This window comes from Sturnus vulgaris, chromosome 8, assembly GCF_052056855.1.
Source record: "Sturnus vulgaris isolate bStuVul1 chromosome 8, bStuVul1.hap1, whole genome shotgun sequence".
Lineage (NCBI taxonomy): Eukaryota > Metazoa > Chordata > Aves > Passeriformes > Sturnidae > Sturnus > Sturnus vulgaris.
Genome location: NC_142250.1, coordinates 32,004,145 through 32,012,064, shown reverse-complemented (window position 1 = coordinate 32,012,064; position 7,920 = coordinate 32,004,145). Strand labels below are relative to the sequence as shown.

The 7,920-nt window shown below is 42.6% G+C and overlaps 1 long non-coding RNA gene across 1 annotated transcript; it reads right to left on the bottom strand.

Moving 5' to 3' along the window:
- Positions 1-669: 669 nt before the first annotated feature.
- LOC148223051 (uncharacterized) lies at positions 670-7,305 on the bottom strand. Its single transcript, XR_015805201.1, has 2 exons — positions 7,147-7,305; positions 670-2,205 (listed from the first exon to the last, which is right to left on the bottom strand). It is a non-coding gene; the product is annotated as an uncharacterized LOC148223051 (long non-coding RNA).
- Between the last annotated feature and the right edge of the window lie 615 nt (positions 7,306-7,920).

Genomic DNA, 7,920 nt, shown 5'->3' with positions numbered 1-7,920 from the left:
GACCACAAACACCAGTCCAGCTCCAGCAGCACATCCCAGTTGTTCTTATCAATGTTAACAACCCAGTCAGTCTCCAGAGACTCTCCTCTTTTCCTGCACCTTGTATTTCTGTGGTGCTGAATAATCCACTGCACACTCCTTTCTTTCCACATATCTCCATTTTCTAATCTCTTGTGTGATCGTTACACATGATATCTGATAAAAGGTAACTTTTCCATATCCAGAAATGGTGTCATTCCATAAACAGGCCATTTTGTCATAAGATAGCACAAAAGATGTTCATACTCACTTAGTAAATGCTCTACGGGTATGCCAAGGCACAGAAGATTGTGACTGAATGGAAACTTCAATTCTTCTGATTCTGCTGTTACCATGTACAAAACCCTCTCCAGTGGATGTTGTTGCAAATGGATACGTCTGGGTCAGACCTGGAAGACCCTGCCTAAGGAAAACTGCTGCTGAATTGAAGCCCTGGGTGAGAAGTAAAGTCAGAACCCCAAGGTCTGTTCAAATAAATCAGGGCTGATTATCAGTGAGTGGTGAAACTGCAGTTTTACACAATAATATGTACACATTTGGCTGCTTGAGTTTTTTGTAGTTACATTCATTTTCAGTCATCTTGTTAAATGAAAAACAGATGCCACCAACAAGTATTAAAGCTCACAAAGATGGATTTACACATTTCTTTTACTGAGTGTTTTTATCAATAATGCCCATGAAAAGGGTCTGGGAAGTTTTATTACATTAGTTTAGCCACCATAAATCAGCATAGAATAAAAACCCACTTAAATTACCACCTTAAGGCCAACATAGCAATGATGAAGTGTTATGTTCTAACCCTTAGAACAGCCTGGGTGATGATCCTCTTTTCTAATATTGGTGAAGTGATCACGAGTGCAATGATGCACTTTGTGACTGTTTCATTGTGATCATCCAGAGAAGACAGGAGAGCAAAGGCAGGCCTGGGGGAAGCAGCTCTTAGGGGATGCTGTGTTTTCAGCCAGGGCCAGGACAGGATGCTGTGGCCCTGCACACTGCTGGGTGTTTGCTCAGCCTCAGTGCAGCTCCTGCTTTTGCCTGGCAGCAATTTCCCGGGTGGTGAACGATCCTCTGGAGGAATCTTCACTCAGAAGGGATTTGAACTGCTGGGGGCCAGCCAGAAGAAAGGACAGAACCCATGGGTGAGCCTGTGCCACTGGTCCTCCCCACCACAGGGCATCTCCAGGCAGGGTGGGAGCTGCTGCAGCCCCTGCCTGCACAAGCAGGACCCAGTTCATGCAATAATAGAATAAGAGCTGCTGCTTTTGGGTCTCAGGCAGTGGCAGCCTTGGTTCTGTCCCTCGCCAAGTCAGTGCAGCCACAGATGCTTTCCTAATCCGACCACAGCTTGTATCCCTCATCTCAGGCCTGCTTTGCAGTAATCCCATTCAACTGCATAATTACTGCCATACTCAGACAACTGTATAATTTCCTCTTGTGAATTAATAACAGTAATAATAGCACTACTAGTAGTAATAATAATAGTAATAAACCATTGTTGGTATTTTCCCCATTATTAATTGCTTGCTCCTTTGGCCTTTCTATGGAGATGGCCAGCAATAATGCCAAGTAGGAAATTGTCTGCTTTGAGTATTGTCATATGCCTCCTAGAGCTCCTGTTGAGACCACCAGTTTGTTCCAGAAAGGACATGTTCAGTAACTATCAGATGATGATGACTAACTGGTTTATGAATTCAAGTCAGTGGTCTAGAAGTGAAAGGATTTATTTTTCTGTTTGCTTTTTTAATCTCAGCATCAATCCTCAGAGCCAGAGTCGTCCCATTTTTGTCTCTCCATCAAGCTGTGGTTATACTGATTCGTCAAGATGGTTTGAAATTATTTTCTCTTGTCCTTTGAGGCCAGAGGTTTCTTTGTTCCTTAATATTTTCTTCTCCCCAGTGTATTTTAGGATGATTCTCTAACCCTGTCTTGTTAAACCTAATTGAACAGGACCTTAACCGAGGTGACTACATCAAACGTCATGTTTTCCTCTTTTCTGACCACTACTTTAGCCTCTTCCAGGAGTTATTCTTTTGGAGAAACTGTTTCTTAGGAAGTATAAATGTTTGGAAAAGAAATTAGCTCCAAATGTGACCAGCCACTCACCCATAAGTCATGATTTGCCTATTTTCCCAGGCTTTGTTTCTTGCACCAGTCAAAGGAAAGCTGAAAACAAAATAGATTACATGTTTTCACAACATAGCATCAAAGGCATAATTTTGCTCATTCAAATAATTTTAACAAGATCAGACAAAGTGAATACTTGGAAAAGACCCATTCTAAACTCACAGGAAACCCAAGAATTTCAGGAACCAATGGTGTCTGTGCAAGATGGGCAGTTGGTGCTGAAGCGATGCCACAGTGTGGTTTTCAGAGAAAATTGTGAAAAATTAATCAGTTCAAATAGATCCAGTCAAAATAAGGGAACATTTTGTACATCAGATTTATGGCTTTGGTTAGAAGAAGTGAGATTCATTGAGTACAACATATCTTTTGAAAGCGCTTTTAAGTGAGGATGTGGTGTCCAATCACTGAATTTTGCTCATGTATGGGTTTTTTTTTCCACTGGCTCCTTTTTTGACTGAAATGCAAAGCTGTTTTCTTGATCCCATGATACTTTTCAAAGTATTAAGTACACAGCTGAAGAAATATGCGCCGTGAACTAATTAGGCAGTGAAAACAAGGCTATTTTCCTTCTTGTGAATTGTCTCAGCAAACACAGAACCTTACAAACCCCAACACTTTGCTCATTTACCATGCCAGCAAGGAAAGACAAGACTCTTTTGATTTAAAATAAGGCTGGAGCTGAGGTCTTCACCAAACTTTTCCAACGATGTTCAAACCCACAGTGACCCTCTGTCCACCTCCTGTGCTGGGGACAGTACCAAAGACAGCTGCTCAAGCCCAGCAGGGCTTCAGAGGCCACAGGGCTGTGTTTCATTAGTGTGAGAGCAAGTCAGAGAGACAACTGCAAGCTTTCTGGTGTCCAACAGGCTCATCAAATCAAATATGTTACATCCGCTGCACTGGTGTCCTGGTGAGCTATTACGTCACCCAGCAGGAAAAAATATTCACATTTGGATCATCCAGACGCAAACCCAGGAGCTTATTAGTGAAACTGTGTTTGGAGACATTGAATCACACTCAATTATGTGTTCTAACAATTGCCCAATTGCATATCATACAACTTCAGCCTTGAGTTTCTCTTCTTAAATTCCTTTACAGTGCTCATGAAAACATTGATTGCTCTGTAAAGGCTAAATAAATGCCTAATTGCATTTCAGTAATGAAATTTTCTCCAAAACAGTTTTTAAAACCCCTCACAGATAAACCCATTGCCATTTAAGCTGTGTATGAAACATGAGTTTTTATTCAGGGTGAAATCCTGGCCCCAGTGAAATCAATGGGAGTTTTGCCATTGACTTCAGTGGGGCCAAGATTTCTCCCTTGATGCACATGATATATTTTTCCTGACATTTAGAATGATGAAACAGCCCTGGTTCTGATTAGCCCAGGGTATAAATAGTATCACTCAACTAGAGCAAAATTCAAATCAAACCTCAGGCATCTTTGCTGATGCCGCTTTGTTTTGCAGTGCTGTGTGCTCATGGAGAGACCCAAATGGCCATTTGGAGTCAAGGACTTCATCTGAACCCCCTTTTCTGGATTTACACTTCAGTGTACATCAGTACATGGGGAGCAAAGGGTTAGTAAGCATGGAGGCATCCAGTCATATGTCTTGTGACATACATTTTTCCAGCGTGAATTCTTCATTAAAAGAACCCTTGATGTCTCACAGCTTGTTACCAAATTGGGCCTTGACTCTTAATATAATTTAGATGAGTTTAAAATACGCTTCTTAGAAAAGCTGCCTCCACATTTATAAAAATTGTATACCATAATATTAGGGAGAAATCTGCTGCTTGTTTTGACAAGTTTCATTTTTTTAGTCTTTTATGAATATATTTTAACCTGCTGCTTTATGTTTGAATCATCAGTACCGCAGGAAGAAAGCAACATAGTAGAATTTCTGAGACTATTCAATAAATTGCTTGCACATTGCACAGCAGAAAAAATATTTCTACCCTTTCCCTAAAATTTAGGTTTCTTTTTTAGAAAGAAGGAGTCATTGGGAAGCAGAACTAACGGAGACACTGTGGCAGAGATGAATAGATGCTAAATGTTGAGGGAATCGTTGCAATCATGTCATTCACTTTGCAGAGTTAATCCATAGTTTCCAGGGCCTGGCTGTGCAGTTTCCCTGGCCATCCTTACAGCATCTTCCAGACAGCCCCAGCACGGAGGGAGCTCCCCAGCTGGAGGGAGGCTCTCTCCAGAAGTGGGGAGGCAGTGGCACAGCCCTTCTGCTCCTCCTGGCCCTCCCCAGCTCCCTCTTATCTCCACCACTCCCTTATCTGCCTCTGCAGCACACATGGGGCTGTGATATTTCATGAGACATGATAGAGAGTAAGGACCTGTTATTCGCCTGCTATTCAGGCAAAACTCCCACTGGCATCTCTGAGCCCTTAAATAGTACAGCATGTTGCAAGTGGAATTGTTTATTGTGTTCAGTCAGAGCCGGCTACAGCCAGCTCTCACTACTGACTCAACTCCACGAAATCTCGCCCTCCTGTCATCCCACACTGCAGCACTCACTGGGCCCAGCTCTGTTTCCACTTAAATGTTGGGGAAAAAGTGGAGTCAGGATTGCTCCACCATCTTCTTCTGAATCTGGGCACTCCTGAAAAACTGCGAGAGAGTCTGAAAGATGAAGGCAGCAGGTCAGGCACTGTGTTGGTGCAAAAGGCAGTGTAATTTACACAGCCTTGGCAGCCAGGGATGACCTGAGCCCAGGATCTGCTTTTCCTGTAGCTCACCCCTCTGAAAACAAGCAGATCAAAACCATGGAGTACCTGAAGGTGAATATCAACACAAATCAGCAGGATTTGATCCCTAGTGGGTCAAACAGATAAACTGTCGTCTGCTCTCCTGCTTTGTGCTCCAGTAGCATCCAAACAGAGCTCCTTGCTGTGGATTGATCCCCAACCATCAAACAGTGGCTGGACTTAGGACCCACAGATATTATTGCTAATAAAAATTGTTACTATAATTTACTTTATAAACCACCCTTGCAGCCTTATTCACACACAAGTGAATAAGGGGAGTTGCAAAACACTGTAAAACACCGGGGAACGTGCATGCAGCAGGTTGTTTTGTCATTTTAGCAGTGTTAAAATTCATCTGGTATCTCTTTCTTGCTAAGTGCAGGTAGACACACTCTTGAGTGAATAGGATATGCTCCACTTGTGAAGTGTAGAAGCAGGTCAATAGACAACTTTCAAAAGGAACCATTTAGGATAATTAAGCAGCACATACACACCAGCAAGAGTTTATTTTGTATTGGAAGGCGTGTGGTTAGGGAAACAATAGCAGTTTTTTCCCTGGAGAATGTTAATTAAATTGAACACCCTGGAAAACTGAACTATTCTTACCACAAATCTATAAATCAAACTGTTCTGTTTGCTTAATATAATGCTTTGCTATTCTAGTCACACTGAAGTGGGCCAGCCACACAATGCCAAGATATTTCCATGATGAGCACATTAGAAACACTGATTGACTATAGATCTTATGGATGTGAGGCCAAACCCATATCTCATTTACTCCAGCATAACTAAGATCAAAATCTGGCCCACACTGTTCAGATTAGTACATAAATAACATGAAAGGTTTGTGAGCTCTGTAGCAGATGCATTATGTACTTGTTATTTGTGCTGTAGAAGTCCCTGGCAGCTCCAGTAAGGCACCAGGACTCTGCTGTGTTCGGTTCTGTGCAAATACAGAGCAAAAGGATTTGTCTTTCTGCTTTGCCAAAGTAGCTTTAAAATACCTGTGAGCAGATATTTACCTCCCCACCTTATCTCAGCAGAGTGAGGGAGCAGCACTCTCTGCTAGAGGTACAGGACAGGCATTAGCAGCATGGTCTGCTAGGTCCTGTCTTCTCACAGGATAAAGGGGCTCTTTTTGCTAAGATGTATTCTGAATCTGAAGCTGAAATTCCCAAATATTATAGCCAGGGCCCAGCCAAATTTTCATCTGGCGTAACCAAATTTCTCAGCCAGGCTGAGGCTGCCTGCAGGGGGTTTGTCCAGCTCAGCAGCAAACCCTGAGAGCATCACCCACGGCAGGGCTCCAGTGCCGTGGTGACTTCAGCTGCCACTCAGGTCTGATCACAAGACACATCAAAATACACTGCACACATGGTGTAAACCTGGTAAAGCATTTTCTTGTTTTCTTGAGTGGGCTGTGACTCAGGTTCCCATGGAAAACCTTTGCATGCAGTTGTTTCCCTTCACACGCAGTTGTTACTCATTGGAAGAAAGGTCATTTTAGCTCCATCCTGCCAGCTTGTTATCTGCGTCTCACTTAGATGCTAAATAAAATTTAGGCAAGGAAAAGATCCAAAATTTCAGGTTCTGAAGGGAACTTTGCTTGCACTGAGGAAATTAGTTTGATATCTGGCTGTGTGTTCTGCCAAAGCAATGCACATGACTGAGCACGTGTCCCTGAGACAGGGGCAGGCTTTAGGAACAGCCATGCACAGAGGAATGGAGGAGCCACACCAACCTTCACTTGGTAAATCATTCTCTCACCAATCAGCAGTGGATCAGTATCTCTGGAAGAGGTTCTCCTTCAATGGAAGTGCTCCAAGAGATGCATAATTGGGAACGGTCCTTGTGGTATACAGAATATTTTCTGGGCCTTGTATCAGTCAGCAGAGCAAAGATAGAGAGACCTGGGCTGGAATAGCCATAGGAATATAGAATGCAAAGGCCACACTTGTGCCCTGAACACCTCAAACTCACCAGTGGCTGTCTGCTGTGCCCTCAGCTGAAAGGGCTCTCACTGTAAGGTCACCTGCACAGCATACCAGCACTGAAAATAAAGGCTTCTGACACCAGACATGACACAAACCAGCCTCATCTATCACAATCTGCAACCCTGTTCATTGAAAAATCGAGAGATGACTTTTTCTGCCAGTCACAGGATGGCAGCTGAAAGTTTTGCACAAATTTCTCTGTTCTTTTCCAAGCAATGCTCACTCACTCTCTTTCGATGGTACCGCATTCCTGGGCCAGAAGTGGAAAAGTTTCCAGCGTTTGACCCGACAGCTCCATTCAGAATAGCAGTCTTATCTTGAATGAATAAGTCTGGGTGACGGTGGATAGGCAGGAAAAGACAGATATTTGGTGTCCCCCTAGAAAACTAAGAAGTGACAGTGTGGATCAGGGGCTATTAATACGTGCACAACTCTTTCACAATTTACTGGTCTTCATTTGTGAGATAAAATGTAAAGCCTTTGTTTTAGAGCATGTAGAGTTACTGATCTTTAATATATAGCCCCAATATGCTACACATGCCCCCTGGAATGGTTGAGCTGCTACTGGATTGCAGTTATCACTTGTGAAAAAAAGACAATTCTTCAGCAGTAAAATAGTGTCATGAGATGTACATGGCTGGAACTTTCCAAACCATGTAATTTAGCCTTTCTAAGGGAGTTATTTTTGATTCTGTCATGTATGAACATTTTGGGCTCTCCCACAAGAATTGCAGAAATATGTTATATTAAGGGAGAGGTCTGGTATAAATCACTCTTGTTCAGCCAGACATCAGTTACATTACAGGAAAAATTGAATGCTTCTTTCATTCTCGTGTCTGACCCCTCCAACACAGTATTGTCCCCGCTAATGAGCTGAACATTTTTGCTGATTTGTTACATGTAGCAAATATAGAAGCAATGAAACCCATCTGTGTAATTTATTCATTGATTTGGACTTGAATCCAAGTGTGTTCTAAGTAGCTCTTGTCTGTGTGCATATG